Below are 21,096 nucleotides of genomic sequence, written 5' to 3'. Positions count from 1 at the left end.
GTAACACCCCCTTTGGCAAGTATTGCAGCTTGTAAACAGTTTTTATAGCCAGCTAAGAGTTTTTCAGTTCTTGCTTGATGAATTTTTGCCCATTTTTCCTTGGAAAACGGCTTCTAGTTCTGTGAGATTCTTGGGCCGTCTTGCATGCACTACTCTTTTGAGGTGTATCCAAAGATTTTCAATGATGTTTTGGTCGGGGGACTGTGAGGGCCATGGCAAGCCTTCAGTTTGCGCCTCTTGAGGTAGTGCTTTGTAGATTTTGAGGTATGTTTAGGATCATCATCCTGTTGTAGAAGCCATCCTCTTTTCATCTTCAGCTTTTTTACAGATGGTGTGAAGTTTGCTCCCAGAATTTGCTGGTATGTAATTGAATCCATTCTTCCCTCTACCAGGGAAATATTCCCTGTGCCACTGGCTGCAACACAAGCCCAAAGCATGATCGATCCACCCCCATGCTTAACAGTTGGAGAGGTGTTCTTTTCATGAAATTCTGTACCCTTGTTTCTCCAAACATAACTTTGCTCATTGCAGCCAAAAATTTCTATTTTAAGTTCATCAGTCCACAGGACTTGTTTTCAAAATGCATCAGGCTTGTTTAGATGTTCCTCTGCAAACTTCTGACACTGAATTTTGTGGTGAGGACGCTGGAAAAGTTTTCTTCTGATGACTCTTCCATGAAGGTCATATTTGTGAAGGTGCTTCTGCACAGCAGAACAGTGCACCACTGCTCCAGAGTCTGCTAAATATAAGTCTTTTGCAGTCAAACGGGGGTTTTGAGTTTCCTTTCTAGCAATCCTACAGGCAGTTCTCTCTGAACATTTTCTCGGTCTTCAAGACCTCAACTTGACCTCCACTGTGCCTGTGAACTGCCATTTCTTAAGTACATTACCAACTGAGGAAACGGCATCAATTGGCCTTTCCTAACAATGATTGTGAACAAGCCATAGCTCTAACAAGCTACCAACAAGAGAATTTTTGGTAAAAGTTATCTGAGAGCTCAAATCTCTTGGGGTGCCTAAACTTTTGTATGGCGTTCCTTTCCTTTTTTTTCACTCCAAAATTTTTACAAAAAAAAAATAATACACAAATTTTGCTTAAAGCGTTGAATAGAATGTGTCACCTTTAACTTTATGACTTCTGGCTTAACTATTCACAGTAACAGAAATTTTGACCGGGGTGCTGAAACTTTTTCATGCCACTGGTAGGTCTGAAAAAATACATATACTGTTACACCCAAAATGAAAAATCACATCATCATCATCATTGAATGACATTGCTTTAAATGATTGGCAGCAAGATGATTTGCTTAACTTTCATGTAAGCTACAGAACAGAACATCTGTGAACGTCCAAAAGATTCAAGTGGAAAATGCTTTTGTGAAAATAAAGTGCAGTGTCCTTCTGTAAATAATGCATCTTTGAGACTTTTTAAGTTTTTGATATGTTCATGTTGTCATACTTGACAACCCCTAGTATGTATTAAATTCTAGCCTATGCTATAAAACTTAGATGCCGTTAAAAAAAAAAGCCATCTTTCTCAGAATGTACTGTACATAATTAGTATATCAATCTACTGTAAAATGCCAGAGATGGGATTTGACATTACAGTAGCTTGATACATTTGGACAAGGGTTTAGGAAGCTCTCTTATGGTGAAAATTAAATTTCTTTATCACGGTTTACCTCCTCTAGAAGTGTGAACCGAAGCACACTGAAAATATGAGATTTTGCACTCAGATCGTAAACTCATCTCTACAGTTAATTTGCAGTCTGATTGCTTTTACAGTTGTTGCATATGCATCAGGTGCTCAGTAGTTAATTGGTAGGAAAAGACAGATCAACAAGTTCAACAATTAAAATGGGCACTTACCATCCTCAACACACATAAATGTACAAGTGTATTTAATTAGACTAAAACTATTCTGAGGGGATTTCATGGAAATGATTTACAATTATGTGTTATGTTGAGAGTAAATTTTCTGACATGGAATACAAGGTATTTGTGGTATATGTGCTGTCACAAAGCCTCACTGTGCTCCTTAGACCCAGAGGCAGTCACTTTTACAAGTCACTCCTCATTAGTCATGCTCTGTGTTTCTGTGAAAATCTTAAATTTACTCCTGAAATGAGACTCTTTTAAGAGATTGGCCCTTTTCCAACGCATTCATTTTTTCATTTAATTTTTTTTTTCTTCTAAGAATTTGAAGGACCATCTCCCCGATGCATAATTATTCCCTAGCCCTAAAATATAATTGCTTTTTTGTCTCTCATCTTTGCTCTTTCCTTTGGGTTTCTAATGTGTTACAGTTAAATGGTTTTAAATATTTCACTCTGGAGAGGTGTAAGAAATCAGTGAGCCTAAGGTTAGGTATTTTGAGTAAATGGAGCTAAATTGTTTAGCGTTGTGCTAAATGATAACAGACACCTTGTCTGTTTTTTGCTCTGGCCTTGTGTTAATGAGCTGTTAGCTGAGGAATGAAAAGGTACTAAATAACTGAGAAAGACAAGGTGAGATGGTGAAGACACCCGCTGATTACAGTTTCGCACAGTCTGTAGACTACAATTTATCAATGGCAAGACTTGTTTTCTGACTTATGAACGGTACACAGACGATCTTTGGTTTGTGCTGGCTGATATGCTGTTTAGCCTTTGGATGAAGTCGTGGCACCAAGCTCAGAGGCTCTGCTACCTGGTGTTGCTCACTAATACTGATTTCAACTCAGTTTTGAACGCATATATCAGGTCATTTTGGGTTTACAGTGACAGAGACAGTTGTAGCTCCGCTCATTTGGTGTGGAAAAAGGAAAAAGATATATTGTTGCCCTTGTTCTGCTCAGTTGTTTTTTTTTATTTGTCTTTGTTTTTACAAAGGAACATTGAGCTTTAAGCATGAAGTCATGCAGCACTTTGCTGCACCTCGTGTGTTTATATATCGTCTCTTGTGTCACAAAGAAGAAGTAACTGATTAGGAAAATTATTAGTGGAGACTGCAACTCAGCCTCAGTTTGTGATTAATGAGGAATGAACGATAAATTAATGAGGGACTGCCAAAATTCACAGTGTATAACACAAGCAGAGCACATGGATATTTTCACTCTTTTTATTTCTGATCCAATTGATTGTTACCATAGTTGCATATAAAATCGCTTTCTTGACAGCTCATGGCCAGAAGATTGATTTTAGGGCAGCAGAGCTATAACTAACTATTATTTTCATTTTGGATTAATCTGCCAGTTATTTTATTGATTGATTGATCAATTTTTTTGTGTATAAAATGTCAGAAATTGTCAGTCTCATTTTGTCCTACCAACAGTCCAACACTCCAACATATTCAGCTTTCAACGATATCAAAAAGTAACAAGAAAAGCTGGAACCAAAGAATTGTTTTGGCATTTTTGCTTAAAACACGAAACGATTAATTATCAAATTGAATTCTTACTAAAATCACCCCCAGTCCCAGGGAGACATTGAAAAGAAGTTGATCCAGTTCTCATAAGTGTGTTGTTCATATATGTAAGGTTAGTGTGTCTGTAGTTTAGCTCTCTGTACTGGTCTTTGTACCTCAGAGAGAGAGGTCTGAGGTCAATGTCAACAGGAAAGTGGAAAAGACAGATTTATTACCACAATAAAAGCATCTTAGACACAGCCTTTTACCTGTCAGCTTAAGTGCAACTGGTTTTGGTGTGATTGCTTGTGCTTGTAGTCTGTGGGTTGAGATAAGTAAATACTGTATGTGTTTAGTATCTAGTCTGTCAGATAAAGGTAAAAATACCGGGATAATATTTTGAGACATGTTCACAATGCTTTTTAATTTAATTCAAACATGGACTCTGTGTTGATCTAAGCCTTCAGTGATTTGTGTTTTGTAGTGGTGTTGTGAAAAAATAAATTGCCAATTATCCCAGCAGAGATTTTATGCCAGACTCTTTGTTTTAGTTCATTAGATGTAAGGAGCTGGAGAGAGGAGGAATGCAGGCCACGCCGAAAGCCTCAATGGGTCAGGCTAACAGGCTGCCGTGCACAATAATGTCACCATTATGCGTTTCCTGGGTGACTTAAACGAATAGGCATTATTACAAAATTGTGCATTAGCCCAAGTCAGCAGTTAGTACTGCTGCAGCCTCATTTCATTTAGAGTTGAGAGGAAGAGAAAGATGGAGAGAATGTGAGAGGAGGATGAGGGAGGGAGGGAGAGGGAAGGGGGAGGATGGGAAAATTGTTCAGAGAAAAGGCGATTTAAGGAGAAAAGGGGAATGAAAAGGACTCTATCTGGACTCTATCTGCGTCCTGTCAGAGGCTGACAGGACGTGCAAAAGGAGGTAAAAAGATACATGGAGAGGCACAGATGGACTGACGGACTTGGGGGATCGTGGTGATGATGATGGAGAGGTAGAAAGAGGAGAGCTGTAATTGTCAGTAACCGGTGTATTTTGACAAGGAGGGCTGGAGGGAGAAAAAGGCTGGCAGGGAGGAGGAAGGTGTAAATCAACCGTCTGAGCGACAGCTTTACGTGCCCCTTGGAGCCCCAACCATCAGATTAATGAGAGAAGAGAAACCCTAACCACCTTCTCTTCTCTGCTGCTTCTTTTTCTGCTGTCTTGCACTTTCAGGGACATAAATCATAGACTCTTAAGCAGCCACTTTAGGTAGCTGCTACACAATTCTTCTTCAAAATGTTGACTATAAGGTCTTGGGTATCCCTGTCCAATGATGTGCTGCACTAATGAGATTAGTGTCCATCGAAATGGCACCTCAGACAAGTGTACCTGGTTTCTAAACCACATTCATTCCAGTTGATAAAGCAATGAGTCGTTATGGGAAATATACATATTCACTTTGTTGTTATGATGAGAAGATCAATACCACTGTCATGTCTGTATGGTAAATAGAAAGCTAGAACAAGCAGCTGGTTCGTCTAGCATAGCATATAAACTGGAAAACACCTAGCCTGGCTCCGTCTAGGGGTAAAAACATTTAGTTATCAGCACCTCTAAAGCTCACTTAGCTCACTCACTTAACACATTGTATCTCATTTTTTAAAAATCTGTATAAATAAATTAATAAAGTAAGAGGAATTAAACAACCAAGGCAGATATTGTTACTTTCAGACAGAGCCAGCTTAGCTGTTATGCTAAGCTAAGCTAACTGTCTGCTGTTTCTAGGTTCATACCAAATGTTCAGAAATGAGAGAAGTATATTTATCTCCTCATCCTACTCTTGGCAAGAAATCAAATAAGCGTATTACCCAAAAATGTCGAAAATGATGTGTGAAGTGCTTGGCTGTCACAGTGTAGAGACAAGGCTGCACTTATAAAAAAGGCATTTAAACAGCAAAAGATGGAAAAGAAAGCAAGATGAGGGATTTTTAGATTATTGCCCAAGTAACATCACAGCATCGTAAGTCAAAAAAGTTACTTCCAGTTTGTCTAAAGGGCACCAGGTTTCCCTTCAGCTTGATTCTTTTACTGCAAACCCATACTTGTGTAGTTCAGTCTATTTCGTATGTGTATGGGCTGGTGGTCATCAAGTTCGCATAGTTAAACTAGTTGACCGAGGTTAAGGACTGGAAGCTTGGTTGATGATCTAAAAAAAATGAAGAGCAAGATGGTTTGTTTTTTTTCAAGATGAAAACTTGTAGTAAACACCTCCACAAATTTTTCAGTCGAACACGTGTTATGACAAAGTCAAAGCTGTAGCTTAACTTCATTGTGTGCCTTTTCACCTTTAGCCAAACCCACAAGTTTCTTAATCTGGTGAACGAGCTCCTCTGGGATATGGCCTTAGTCAGAAAAAGACCTCTCTCTTTCGCTTTCTCTTCCCTCTCTCTTCTGTGCCATTACCAACCTAAACAAGATCTCCTGGGCTAACTGGCTTTTTATGTACTTTTCTTCAACAAAAGGAATGTAAAAAAATGAGGGAACGAGATGTAACATAAAGAGCTGAACTAGTGAGATGTTTCTCAAGTGTAAAACTCTCTCTGCTTGTGAAATTTCTTGATGTGAGACAGAGAAGCACTTTGTGAGTTCATAACCTCTTTGAGTGATGCAACAGCTGCAACGATGCAGTGTAACGCCTGGTGTGGCACTCGCTTTTTTCGTGGCATTTTGATGAAAATTTTACTTCTGTTTGTGTCTCTTTGAGGCACAGTAGAGAAGTTGTGGAAGCCCATCTGCCAGGACTCACAAGTGTTAAAAAGCTCTTATCTTTGAACACCACTCAACTCTGTGCCACTAATTTACCCACTGTTAAAATACATAAAGAGAGCTTTATTTTTGAGGTTCATCATGTGAGTGGCATTTAAAAAAATTTTATTGAAATTAACACCTAAGCCAAAGCTTTACAGGGCAACTTCATGCTTCTGAAGCCCAGACATGCAACTGTGTGAAAACAGAATTTCTATAAAGTTAAAAAATATTTGCCGATTAATTAAATAAAAGATTAACCAAAAAATTGTTTCAGCTCTAGACATCAGAGGTCAATTTCAGCATATAGGGAGTACTGAGTGTAAAAGGAGATGCAATAATCTCCCTTTGTTGTAGTTTAGGCTGAATTTATAGTAAATATAAAAACATTTTAATCTCAAGAAAAGAACATGCAGAAATTTGTTTAAGTGACACTAGTGCACAATAAAGCTCATATTAAAAATATAGACACTAAGTTGCATGTATGTAGGGTGTTGCATTCATTGTATGTGATACTGCAGGGCAAACCAAAGAATACATTAGCATAGATACACAATGTGTATGCACATATGTGTGTGTGTGTGTGTGTGTGTGTGTGTGTGTGTGTGTGTGTGTGTGTGTGTGTGTGTGTGTGTGTATATGATATACCTTGAAAAGGGTTTCATTCAGGCATTATGGCATGCTGCAGGTTGCAGTGAAATGCATCCAAGTAGACAGGCAAGATGTGATTACAAAATAACATTTGCAGATTGGCTATGCTGCAGAAATGGTGCATTCAGATGTCTATGCCACAAATCATACTATATACTAGCCCACAAAGTCGAAATCCTGGTATGGCAAAGACAAAGAAATCTTCTATTACCAAGAATATTGTGAGGTTTGCATCACTCATCAGATCTGACAACGGTTACTTTCGGTCCGGATCTGACTTGGTAAAATTCACTGACTTGTCAGAGAACCTGTGAACATGACTACTCAGCCACAAGTAACACACTGCTGTGTGTGTGTTGAGCAGGGCGCCTGCCCTCTCTACGCTGAGCCAGACAATCCCTGGAGTTGTATATTTCTGTCATTTCCATGTGTGTGTGACTTTCTCCTCTGTTTCTTTTCTTCTCCTCCAGCACTGAGGAAGTATTTTCTTTCAGGTCAATCCCCTCATTGTTAAGTTACATAACAGCACTTAGTCAAGTAACAATCCATCAGCAAGGGTGCTAAGGGCTGCAGGATAACTGTACTTCCTCTCTGGCACTCCACTGGTGGAGAGCTCTGCTCAGAGTTGTTGTTGACTTCTCAACCCGCTTAGTGGAGTCGACTTTTTTTTTCCTCTGGAAATGGAGTGGATCTCCTTCTTACATGAGTCAAATCGCTGGAATTAATTTATGGAAATAAAGTCATGTATACCGCAGCTTTTGGTTTTTGGTAAAATTTAGCTCTCAAACTGCTGAGGGGGACGTTCCTCTGAGCCGCCAGGGTTTGCCATCCCATCAGTTGAGACCACTAGTGAGAAGTGATGAAATGTCGTGTTTGAAATGATTCCAGGTGTAGATGATAGTTATTATTCTGCGTGAATGTGTGGGTTTTGTGGTCGAATGTCCTAAGTTAAATCACACGTGATAAATATTACAACTGATAGTTAGTTGAGCTTTTGTTCATCAAAAAGTACGATGTATTTTTTAAATAATGCGTTGAGGGATATTTTTAACTGATATGTTCAGTCTGCTTATTCAGTGAATCAATTGTTAATAAACAAGTAGACCTAAATTATATGTCGTGGACAAAATAAAACCTCATATAGGGCTCGATGATAAAGTCAAAATCATCATCTTAAAATTAACACTATATATCATAATGAGTCAAATCAAATATAAATGAGTTAATTTGCAGTGGAATTGATTGTGTTCCACTTTTATTAGTTGTATCATACAATGAACAATAAAAACTTAACAATAACTCATTTTAATTTGAACAAAAGATGACATGTTATGATCCTATCATCACAATACACTTCGACCAAGTGCTGGTAAAAAGGTGAATCTTTATATTGAATTATTGCTAAGCCTTACTTTATAATCTAATTCAAGTGATTGCTTTATATTAAAACTACTTTTAAAATTCATCTCACCTTAAATTTGGTTTCTACAAAAGTCGATGACTTAGGAAAGCTAGTATTGTAATGTGATAGTATCATTTTATTCCCATCTTCATATTGTAAACCCACCACATGTTGTTGTAAAGTATGAATTGAGACACTGTTTAGCAGGCACCTGTGGGCTAGGGCAGCCTGTGTTATTGTTTGTCCAATGAGGCAATTGTATATCAGAAGAGTTTGTAACGTTTAGGAATGGAAATTGAGAACCAGTTCCAGTCAAGAACCGGTTTCAAACTGTCCAGACCATCAGAATCGTATGCCTCTGAGCTCATCAATTCCTTTTATCGATGCCAGCATGTTTTTTCTGACCGTTGCACATTGCGAGACAATGACGTCAAACTGATGCGTCTATACTGCTGGAAACTTGCACCAAGAAGGATTCACGGTGGAGAGAGGAAACGGTCCAAAGCGTGGCTTCGTTTCACGAAGGAATATGACGACAGCGCCGGTTGTAATGTCTGTAAAATGGTGATTTCAAGTGAGGGAAGAAACACCAGCAATATGCTGAAACATCTTTCTACGCAACATGGGCTTGAATGCCATGTATTTCACACTCTACGCCACTCTTTACCAAGGGTAAATATCCAATGTTATAATAACATTAGCGCCATGCAGGCAGGCTTAGCACATTTTTCCTTTGGCTAAGGAAACCTAAATGAAAACCAATTCTGTTCAAATATTCTCCTAATCTCTCCATTTTAGATGATGACAGACAGACTGTTGCTACAGCTAGCTCACATGCATGCCTTTTCAATACTGTTTCTACTCTGTGGTCCGACTTAGAGATTATGAAAGAGTTGCATTGATGCTGAAAACCTGTGTAGGCCTACTTTTAAGCAGAATCTATAAATGCATAACAATAATAATAAAATCTTACCAATTCCCATGCCTAATAATGACTAAATGGCCAAATGCACTCAAGACCGCTCTGCAGCACAAAGTCAGAGATGCCCATGCATGTCTCCTCTGGTATAATCATAGCCAAGGTGGTGTGACTCCCACGCCTCTGACTGACTGTTTCCCGCTTTCCCTCTTGCTCAATTACTTGTCCTCTGACTCCCACATGTGGGTATTCAGCACTTTGGCAGGAAGGCTTACCTTGTGGAGGAGGGAAGCTGTAGCACAGCTGACTGATGAAGCAAGCCGCAATGTTTTCGGTAAAATGAAAAAACAGCCAGTGTGTTTGCCGTGTCAGAGGAAGAGAGGAGCCCAAAGTGTGTTGAAAGCAGGAGGTATGTAGCACCTACAGCAATGTTTCTTTTAAATTCACTTAGCTGCAGTGCACTGCTTCCTCCACCTGCCCTAACAGCTGGCCAAATAAAAATGTAATGCATCAATTAATCATTCAGCCATATTGCTTAGCCTGCCCTCTACCCCACCAGAACATGATGGTTATAATTGCAGTTACAGCACAAATAGCAATATATCATCATATAAATAGTCAAGCGAGAGCCATTCTCAAAGTGCAGCACTCTAGGATTGAGCCCAGAGGCCAATATGGAAAGAAACATAGATAGGGTTATAAATGCAAAAGCACTGAAAGAGATACAGTTAAAATGTAGGAGGAGGACGGCTTCACACTGTATTCATCCTGTTAGAAGATGTTTTTCTTGTACTTTCCTCTCCCTCCCACCAACCCCCGTTTATGTCTTTATTCTGCTGATACAACCTCCTCCCGTCTGCTGACTAACTGACCCACATTCCTCTGTGTGACTCGCTGCCCTTAGACTGTGTGCGCGCAAGCCCGCATTTTTGCTTGTCATCTTGTATGTCTTTTTTTGTGTGTGTGTGTGTGTGTGTGTGTGTGTGTGTGTGTGTGTGTGTGTGTGTGTGTGTGTGTGTGTGTGTGTGTGTGTGTGCGTGCGCGCACACTCTTGTACCCTCCTCTGTCCATCTCTGTCTGCCCGCCTTTCCCCAAAAAACTGTGCCGTGTCCCTCAGGCTTCAGCAGGAGCCAGTTGGAAGTTTGCTCTTTAGAGGACCGTCAGCCGCTGAACATAAATGATTGGTAAAACGCCTCGTTTACTCACTCACTCTTTGTTTGTCTGCTTTTGCTGCGTTTGGGCTCTGGTTGCAGAAGTGACATTTTTTTTTTTCATTACATTAAATAAATGGTGCTCTCGGAGATGAGGCTCCCCCTAGTGGAGAACGGACTCTGCAAGGCAAGAATTCAGTGATTCTGCCAAGATTTTGAAACGGAAACAACTATGCGTGATTGCTGTCAGATGACAATTCTTGGACCTTTGTGTTGCACTTTCAGGAAACCATGACCACATCTTTATCTGATTATATCAGATTATCATCATTTTAAGTTGTGCAACAGTGACTAAAACTTTTTTAACTTTCTCAGTTTCTGAATGAGCATGGAGTTAACACGCTGCTAAAGCCACAACTCAGCGGATTACTCAACTCTGACTCTACATTTTATTGGTTTTTGTATTGTGTTTTTAATTTGCATAATATACACTTTCTGTACATGTGCCATGCCCTGTTTTCTTGTATGTTGTTGTAAGTCACTGTATATACAGTGTGTTTTAAGCGCACTGCCAAGTGACTATAGTTGTAAATTGACTTTATGACACCTCTGGTGCAATACATCATATGGTAGCAATTATGTCAAGTATTTTGCCCGGCCCCTCGTGAATCAGTCAAGTAGTCATTCAATGAAAAATAGATCATTAGATACCATAAAATTCAAGAAGTGGGAATGAAAACCATCAAAATTAAGTAATACATTAATAGATAATTTTGTATACACCAAATATGCATTACTACTACCGGACTGATTTTCAAAAATAATCTGTGTCCCTGCTCTCTTGAATTTCAGGTATAAAACATCAGCTAGCTAACTTCCGGAAGATTGGAGACTTTGAGGAGGAGAGGTGGATAGAAAATCAAGAGAGGAGATAATATTTCAAGCTGTGACAGGATGGCACTTGTCGACAAACACAAAGTGAAACGCCAGCGGCTGGACAGGATCTGTGAGGGTGAGACAGACTCCTTTACCCCTCTCTTTCTTTCTCTTCTTTCTGCGTTTTATCTACATGTGGATCTGAGGTGCTGGCTACACATTTGCAGGTCACTGGAAGTTGATTATTTAGGTTGTGGAATGCTCGTGTCTTCGTGTATGTACATGAAACTTGGAGTTTATGTTGTAGCCATGAAAAAAGATCCCCCCCAGTGTTCTATGGAAAAGAAGTTTCCACCAGTATTTAAGCTGTTCAGCCTGCTGCTAAAAATTCAGTGAAAAGCCAGTGGGATCGTTTGCATAAGTGTGTTTGTGTGTGTCAAAAGGGAGCCTGTGAGGGTTGTCGAGGGGAGAGAGAAAGCGTGTCTGTGTGTGTGGTGTAGAGGAGGTTGATTTGATGGCTGAATGAGGCTTGAGTTCGATGTTTCCAGATTGCTGGAGAGATGAAGCTGGGGAGTTTGTAATAAAGTGAAGCACCCCTAAGAGCCCTGGGTAGGGGGCAGTGGGATTGATTTGCGTGCAGATGTGTGTGTGTGTGTGTGTGTGTGTGTGTGTGTGTGTGTGTGTGTGTGTGTGTGTGTGTGTGTGTGTGTGTGTGTGTGTGTGTGTGTGTGTGTGTGTGTGTGTGTGTGTGCTTAAAAAAGACAATAAGACAAAGCAAGAGATTTCCTTTGTAGTTTTTCTTTCTTTCTTTACTTCAGTAGCAACCGGAGCCACTGAATCTCTGAATATTTATTTTGTATGTGCACTGTATGTGTGTCCACACTCATACTAACCCCATGCTCATGCACCAATAATGCCAACAGTATAGGTAGTTTTGTCTTCTCCTTTCGATAATGAGGTATAGCAGCTAGCTCATTGCAATCTCTCATTGAGGGTTTCTTTCCTCTGTCTTTGTGAAAAGTTGATATGTGTTCCTGGGCTTTATTATCCATATTTCAAGATGGATAATAGAGCGAGACTCTGCTACAGTGTTTGCTATTAGAATTTCAATCCTTTGTAATTTTAATAGTTAGTTAAACAAGGAGTAATTTGTTAGCTTTCAAAGAATTACAGCTCCCATTACGTTTCACCCTTTAACATTGTAAAGGAGCCAGTATGCTTCAAACAAAGTATGTGTCAGATGGTCATTGGCTGAAAGCTTCTCCCTCCGCAATTTTCAAGCGTCGCAATTTCTAAAACCGACAAGCATGCCCACTTCCCCACCAAGTGGCCTTTTCCGCATTGAGAAAAGATACAGAATCTGAACTCGTGTCTTTTTTAAAAATTATTCACACAACTACTTTCCTCAGTTTTTTGTGTGTGCAACACCGTGAATGCCTTCGAGGAGAGACTGTCCAAGAGTGTGCACCATTATCCCCATTATAACATCTCACCCTCGTCTCTGGCAGCAGGCTTTTCACCCTGCCTTTTGAGTATGGCCATTCGGAACTGCCATAAACACTTAAGACAGCCTTTGGACATTCTTGGAAGACACGTTACATAAACTAATTTGATTCAAGCGTACCCTGGCCCTAACTGTGTCCCCCTTGCCCATAATATCTACCCAGGCTCTCTTCTCAGCAATATTGAGTGACTTCACATTAAAACTCTACAGAGTATTGGGTATTAACATTCCTATTTGTTCCTTTCTAAGGAAAACCCCATGGAGATTGAGAAACAAAATATAATAGATTCCTAAATGAAGACTGTCTGTTTCCACTGTCAGAATGAGAGCCACATGTTGCATCTCAAACCTCTCCAAACCACCAACCCTGCTTGCTCGGAAACAGTTTGGCAATATGGTAAACATCAAATAACAATATTTTCTGATCTGCACCATTTGTCCTACAGACATCTTCAGCCATGTCCATGTCTCCTCTGCTTATTAACAATGAAGTCATTCTACCAAAGGAGAGGGGGATTTATTTTTTTTTTTTTCTTGTACAGTCACCACAGCTGCTCTTAAAAAAATGCGTAGAAGAGGGTGATTCACATCAACGAAGTTAAAAGATCAGAGGTTGGTGTATCACGCCGTTTTCACGGTAGCATTAAATCTGTTCAACCATATAAAAAGGGTTTTTTCAAAACTAGAGGCATGGGGTGTTCTGCACAATAATGTCAAAGCCACCAACTATTATCTATAAACAGAGTGTTGGGTCTGAGGCATGAAATACAAATCAAAGTTCATATTATGGGTATTGACAAAAACAAGAACGTTATGGTGTGATTGTGATTGCGTTGCCGCCGTTGGTTGCACTTGTTGAGGCAGCAAGAGAAGCCTCCCTAATCTCCATTTATCTTCGGAGGGTAACTGTGTCAATCCAATAGTTGTTTCACAGCGGAGAACATTGATTACATCTTTACTCATTGTGATGATTGGCTAACTGAGCCATGCCTGTGGCCTTAATCGAATTCGAAATGGCTGATAGAGTGTGGTTGTTTACTCCCATCCAAAGTAGTCACAGTGCTGGAATGTAGATTTTACCGGAATGGTGGATGTTTTACCATTGAAGATATCTAATGTGATTCACTCTCCTTTGCTTTTATGTTTGAGTTTTGTGGTTTTCAAATTGGAAACACAAGGTCAACACCAGGGCTGCAACTCTTGTCTGTCAGTAATTTTTTTGTTTTACTATTAATCATCTAGTCTGTCAGAAACACACTCATCCCGATTTCCCAGTGCCCAAGGTGACATCCTGACATTCTTTGTTTAGTCCAACCCAGAGTCAAAAACCCAAAGATATTCAAATTACCCATGATATTACTAAGGGAAAAGCAGCAAATCATCACATTTGAGAAGTTGGACACAGACAATGTTTGGCTTTTTTTGCTTGATAAAATACTTTTAACAGTTAATATAGTAATAGATAATCGAATTGATGTTTTCCCCAGGAAATTGTTTTAGCCAAGTAAACCATGCAGATCCGGACGCATTATGTCTTGTGATCAGTTTTGTTAGTAGAGGACAATCTAAACAATAGCCACTCTTATTAAAGATACTGCATTTGCTGTGTAACATTGCACATCTGCTCTTTTCCCCTAAAGGTTACTATTTAACTTTATAAAAATGTAGAACTGAAACAAGTAGTACGTCGAGAGAAAATTAATATGCAACTGGTCTGATAGTCAGTTAATCATTTCTGTCTTTTTTTTAAGCCAAAATGCCAAACATTTGCTGGTTCCAGCTTCGCACATGTGAGGATTTGATGTTTTTCTTATATAATACTTACCTGAATATCTTTGGGTTTTGGACTGTTGGCTGAATTAACATTTTTAATATATAACCTTATGAATTGGAAAATTAAAATGTAAATTTCAATATTTTCCAACAATTTACCAACATTTTAATGCAAAACACTTAATCAATGAATCTAGAAAATAGTTGGCAGATTAAGCAGTAAAATAATCGATAGTTGCAGCCCTGCCAAAAACTACTACAGAAAACCACAAAAAAATTAGATTTTTTTTATTTTTATTTGTGTCAGTAAACTCTTGATTATTCAACTAATTATTTCAACACTTGGCAAAAAACATAAGGAATAAGTCTGATTTTTTTTTTTTTTTTTTTTTAAATCCATCAGTGGCTCCAGTTTTAATTGCTTATACAAATTACTCCACTTATTTCTCTATTAAGCCTAACAGCATTGTTTAGTTTAGATATCAATTTTCAAAATGTATATTGTGCAACTGTTCCTTCCGTTGTGGGTTTGAAAAAGTGCCAAGAGGAGTGTAACTGCAATAAGGGGACTATGGCAAACATCTGTTGAGAGCATCAGTTCCCACACTCCTTGTCTCATTCCCCCTTTTTCTCTCTCTCACTCTCTGACTCTCTCTCTCTCTCTCTGTCTCCTTCTGTCCTCTCCATCTGTGTTCCCAGCATGCATTGGCTTGGGCAGCAGCGCAAGTTGTTGCCATTGCCTTTTAGCCAGAGCTAGCTGACTGATACGGGCAGAGACGGGATGTGAGCGGCACTGTGACGTGAACTAGGTCGCAGTGACAGCATGTTCCTGAATGTTGATGTACAAGTTGGGAATCTGTGCTTGAATGCAAACACCACAAGGTGGGGTAGTGGAATCTGTCATAGTGATTCCAAGTGTTTTAGTTGGCAGTTAAATAAACATGTTCATTTTTGATAATGGATCTTGTTGTGTCATGTGCTCAAAAGGAGGAGATGTTTAAACAGTGAACAGTAAATAATGTGGCCAGTCAGGCTAAAATACCATAAAATTTACCCTGTGAATTATTCATGCAAGCTTTTTCATATCAAAACGCTTCATATACAGGTAGGCTGTGGAGGAAAAGGAAGATGTCCTGATGTCATGCTCCACCTATAGTGTCAAGGTGTGGGTTTGGGGGGGGGGGGAGTCAGACAGAGGGCTCTACTGCATCTACCTCTCTGCTTTCAAGCCCCCCCCACCAAAAAAAAAGCCTCCCCACGCTCTTGTATGAGGTCATCGGAGCGGTGTCTGGGTCTGACCCCCCCCTTGGGCTTGTTCCAGGCTCCACACCAAAACCCATGACCCCTTTATAGGTTTTGTGGAGAGGCAGGGAGGAGCATGGAGAACTGGGGCGAGGAGAAAGAAAAGAGCAGATAGAAAAACAGTAGAAAGGGTTGTTTTTGGAGGGAAATTCTTGTAATATGGCATGTGTGATTGTGTTATTACTAACAGAGTGTGACTGCCCCTTGAATGAAATTCTCTGATGTCTGGACTTTTCCTTTTCTTATGTTTAGTGTCTGCATTTGCCTTTGTTTGAGCTGGCATGTATCTTGGCGGTTGTTGAAAGTTGGAAATGAGTTCCTGGAAAATATCTAATTCCAAAATGAACTCTCCAGGCATGACACTAAGCATTATAATGACCTGTGGCTTTTCTGGATCAGCTTGGAGACTGGATGAAAGATGGGTTGGGGCAGTGGGGCGATGGGATGTACCCTAAGGAGATGGATTATGGGTAAAGGGATCTCTCCATAACATAGCTGACATAGAGGAAATTCTAAAGAATTTGTGGGCTTTTGTTGCTGTGTATGTAATGCATACATACTAGCACAATGGGAAAAACAAGTGTGTGTGATTTTCAGAATGTTACACCAAGCAAGTAGTTGATTGTCATTTTAGATAAGTACTAGCTTCATTGCCATCGATCTCCATTTTACAGTCCATTTAGTCCCTATGCAGATGCTATTAGAGACAAATAATCCCACTGGAATCACATACAAGACAGCCATGTACATAATGTCTGTCAAGTGTGCATTACAATTCATCTGACAACATTATTCTTTGCAGCGGCACTGGCATTGTAATCCCATTTCCAGTTAATGTCTCCGGCTCTGCGCTCATGCATAAGTCAATGTGTGTTTAACATTCAAATCATGCCATGAGTACGTGACATGTCACACTATAGGAGACAGTTGTTTTTGTTTCTGTTGCAGTGCAGCATTCACTTTGAGTTAACGTGTGATTTTTATTCATGCACATCAGACGAAGGCCAAGGCTTTAGCGGCGGTTCGCGTGTGTGAATGAAAAGGGACCGTGGCTGCTGCTGTCTCTGCTGCACGAGAGAAGACGAGCAGAACGGGTTCAGAAGGCTGAGTGGGGATCCAGGATCGTGCAAACCGAACGTGTGTGTGTACTCTGTGTGTGTGTGTGTGTGTGTGTGTGTGTACTGTTTGTGTGTGTGTGTCTGTGTGTGTGTGAGTGGATGGGTGGATAGATGGAGGGAGTGAGCGTGAGTGACAACAAATTTCCAAATGGGCTTGTTGCATGTGAACCCCCTGATTCCAACATTTGGTAAAGCTTGCAAACATTTTACATGGTTAAAACACACACCAAGCTCACACGCACACACACGCACACACACACACAAACACAATGTGACCGCACCTCTGGTTCTCCTGCTGGCTTAGCTGCAATATTATCGTGGAGGCAGGGTCTGAGAGGGCTGAGTGACAAGGAGATGTAGATTGTTTATTAAACAATTGCAAACGCCTTGTACGACAGTTTAACAAATCTGACCGTTACACATCATGTCCATTTTGTTAGTTGCTGCTTAATTCAGTTTTCTTTAATACTGGAAGAAGTGTAGTCCTGAAAGAGAATACAACGTAAAAACACCATACTAGGCTATAATAAAGCATTTTCTGAATTCTATTAGCAGTAAAAGAACTCTGAACTGTGTAATTGCAACCTTACACGAAGTTCATTTACTTGAGGTTTCTGTATGTTTTAGTCGTTTTAAAATTTTCCTCAGTCAAGTCTTATTCAACGTAAGGTCTTTATAAGCTTCTGCTGGGGTGGTATTATATTTGTTCTAAAATCCCTGGCTTAATTCCTAAATCCCTCTGTTACAGTGAATCTGGCGTTGTGTGCATAGTCTGGCAACTATGGCAAATGGAGGAACATTACAATTTGAAAGTCAGACTTTGTTTGAGACAAACAGAACTCTGTGATTTACTTTCCTGTCAGGATTAGATCTACAAACCCTGAGTACACACCTCTGCTTCCGTCTCTCTGTTTGAAGTTGACTTTATGGGGATGTGTGATCTGCTCTGCTGTACTGAGAGCCAGAGTCTCTTGAGAGCCAGGCAAGAAGAAGTAATGAGAGGCGTGGGTAAGGTTGGGGATAGAAGCCAAGGGATCACATACTGTATACTGTATAGGCTGTTGCCCTTGACACTGATTTGTGTGTGTGTATGAATATATTTGCAGAAAGCTAGAAACTTTTTCTCCCAAACCTAAGCAGCTATTTCAAGTCTCAAAAAGAGACTGTCAACAAGCTTTTAACTACGGAATAATATACATGAATTCTGACTTTCTCAAATGAATGATAATTTCTGCTTTTGACATCTAGGAGAGTAGTTTCTATATTGGATAAGTATGGGCTCTAATTGCGGTCGAAAAGATTTTGAGCTTGTCAAGTGATGTTCACAAATAATTCCAAAGTTTGTGGTTATAAATCAACTTTAGTAAACCTGTAAAATAAATCTGCATGGGAAACTCAAGTTTGACCCCAGTGGGTTTAATTATATATTGCTGAAGAAAATAATGGTAAACATTTAATGTGCCACGCATGTATGCAAACTCACCTGGGTCGCAGAAGAGCCTGCGCCGTTGTCTATCTTGAAAATCTACCACACCTTTCAGGACCTGCAGCGGAGATGACGGTAGCAAAAACCACCTGCCCTGGGATTGGACTGTCATTCGCAGGTTGATTTACAACTGAAAACTTTAGAATTATTTGTGAACATCACTTTACAAACTCAAAATCTTTGTGACGCCAATTTTGAAAACATACACAAGCTCAGAATAAAAACACAGGAAAGACTTTGTGCCTTTAGGTGATGAATGACATACTTGAAATGACTGTAAAACTTGATTGACTTTATAAAAAAGAAAATGTAAAATCCTGTTTAATAAAATCAAAATGGGCTTCAAAAGCATTTTTTTTCCCAACTCTAAGCTTTGATTTAATAATTCATCTTTACAGTCGGTTTTAGATCTCTGTGACAGCTCGCTCTTGCCTCTTCTCCTTCCCATTTTAATTTCCTTTTTACATCAAGCTGACTAATGTTCCTCTGACCTTACCAAAAAAATTTCTCACTCATCCTCACAATTGGTTTTGGAGCCACTGTCGTCATCTTTTTCCTGTCATCTCTAGCAAACAGCAAACCACTCCACTCCCTCTCTGATCTCTTCCTACTCTAATTACACAACCGTGATTAAACAAGATATTAGCACCGAAGACAGACATGCCTGCACAGCTTCCACATGCCCACTGTGAGATTATTCAGGAACTTTTCTCAACATGCTGATGTTAACAGAGACTTTCCTCATAGTCTAAAATATGTATTACTAACCATCTATGGGTGATGAGATTAGTTTTGGATGGAAATGGACACTTCCTCACCTGACATCTGTTTTCATGCATTAATAAACAGAGATCCTCTGCAGAAGGGATCAGGCTTCAGCCACAATGACATGAAGTGAATGCAGGCAGCTAGGTAGGTAGGTAATAACCCTCAGAACCTTACACTGTATTGAACATTACCTTGGTTGAATGAAATGATAACTGTTTACTATTAATTACGTCCTCTTGTATGGCTCATGGCCAAGGCTTAATATATAATTCTGCAGCATTATAGCCAGTAGGTTTTTTTCACTACGGTATATTTGAATTACGCGGAATGGGCTCCTGTTGTTTTGCGGCTCAAGCATAATGTTTTTGCAAGGCAAAGGCTGTAGGTGCTTTGGATTAACTGCTGTTACAGAACGTACCCACCCCCCTTCCAAACATATACACAAACGCACACACGCGCACAGATGCACACACACCACACGTCCCCAGTGTTTTACTTTTTTCTGCAAAGGGGTAAATCCAGATTATAGAGCCTCTCTAAGTGAAGGAGATCAGAGGAGCTTTGGGAAAGAGGGGGAAGGTGCTGTATATTGCTAACAGTAAGATGCATATGGTTAGAAATCATGTGGTTAATACAAATAGCCAAATGAAACAATATTTAAATTCAAACTTTCCAAACAATTGGTGCATTTAACACATTAAGCTTTATACTCAACAAGAGAGGCAGTTATACTGATAATCAAGTGGATCATAGCTGGAAATGACAATCACTGGGAGGACAAATTGGACAAACATTGCAGGTGGATTTCGTTATGCATTATGCAATCTCCATGCAATCTGTTGCGTTGTAATTCTCAGTGTTCTCCAGTTAACATACAGACTGCAGGTCTGAGTGATCTCAAATTGAGGAGAGTGGGGCAGTGACCGTGAGCACCATGGAGGCATCAAGAACATTTCAGAATGAGCTGGGCAGCAGTTGTGTGGTGGCTCTGCCGCAAGCATGGGGCCTGGAGGATTAGTGTCCAATCAGAGTGGATTTGATGTTTACTGACAGCACATGGGACTTAGCTGAGAGAACTGTATTTCATTTGTATTCAATGAAGCTGTGCGCCTTGCCTGGCCTCCCCTCCCTGCGCTGTGAATCTGGCAAACTAAAAACTGAGACCTGTTGAGGACAGCACTTCATCAACAACCTCAGGTAGGTGACTCTGCAGGAGAAGGTTAGGGGTTTGAGGGGGGACTCTTAATCAATGGCATCATCATCATCATCATCATCATCATCATCATCATCACGATCAGCAGATACGCTTGTATCTGGTTCACATGACGTCACAGTGAGAAGTGGAATTAAACAGGCTTTATTTAGAAGTAATCCCCCAGAGCAATCGGCAGAGTGAGTAAAATGTCCAAGAGAAGAGAGAGATAAACCCTATTGGATTAGTACAAGCCCCTGCCCATCCCAACCTTATAACCCAACCTATCCCCTCTTTTTGTGTTTTTTTTTTTTTTTTTTTTTTTTTCTGTTGTTTTTTATGAACGTTTGGTGGCCATCTCAACCAAGCATCCTGTTACAGTGTCTTCCATGGAGTAGCTGTTATACCTCTGCAGTGTGCTGTGTTTGTGTGGTTTGGTGTGATGTGTTTGTGTGTGGTGTCCGCTTTCTTCGTGCACAACAAGCCAGCATGACCAGAGATTAATTATTAAGGACTGCCAGCCAAAGGGAGAGTCACCTGATAGCCCGGACTTACAATGTTACAACCTGATACCAGGTGAAGTGAGAGACCCTTCTTCGTCTTCTTTTCTGCTTGTTCTCCTCCTACCTCTTTTCGTTCCATTTTGTGATGCTACAGTACATGAAGATTTGAAAGAGAACCTACATAAACACCGCTACAAGGGAAAAAAAATTTCTGTTTTGTGTGGGTTTTTTTCCACCATTAACGCGTTAACCGCTGTCTCCTTTTATGCCA

General features: G+C 40.0%; 1 long non-coding RNA gene across 1 annotated transcript in view; it reads left to right on the top strand.

Annotated features, from left to right (window-relative positions):
* Positions 1–16,847, top strand: part of LOC120796770 — a 29,161-nt gene extending 12,314 nt beyond the window's left edge. The window contains exons 2-3 of the long non-coding RNA XR_005708420.1: positions 11,156–11,315; positions 16,756–16,847. This is a non-coding gene — a long non-coding RNA (uncharacterized LOC120796770). The remainder of the gene's footprint in view (positions 1–11,155; positions 11,316–16,755) is intronic.
* The last annotated feature ends 4,249 nt before the right edge of the window (positions 16,848–21,096 follow it).

This window comes from Xiphias gladius, chromosome 11 (assembly GCF_016859285.1).
Source record: "Xiphias gladius isolate SHS-SW01 ecotype Sanya breed wild chromosome 11, ASM1685928v1, whole genome shotgun sequence".
Classification (NCBI taxonomy): Eukaryota; Metazoa; Chordata; class Actinopteri; order Istiophoriformes; family Xiphiidae; genus Xiphias; species Xiphias gladius.
This window is presented reverse-complemented; position numbering and strand designations above follow the sequence as displayed.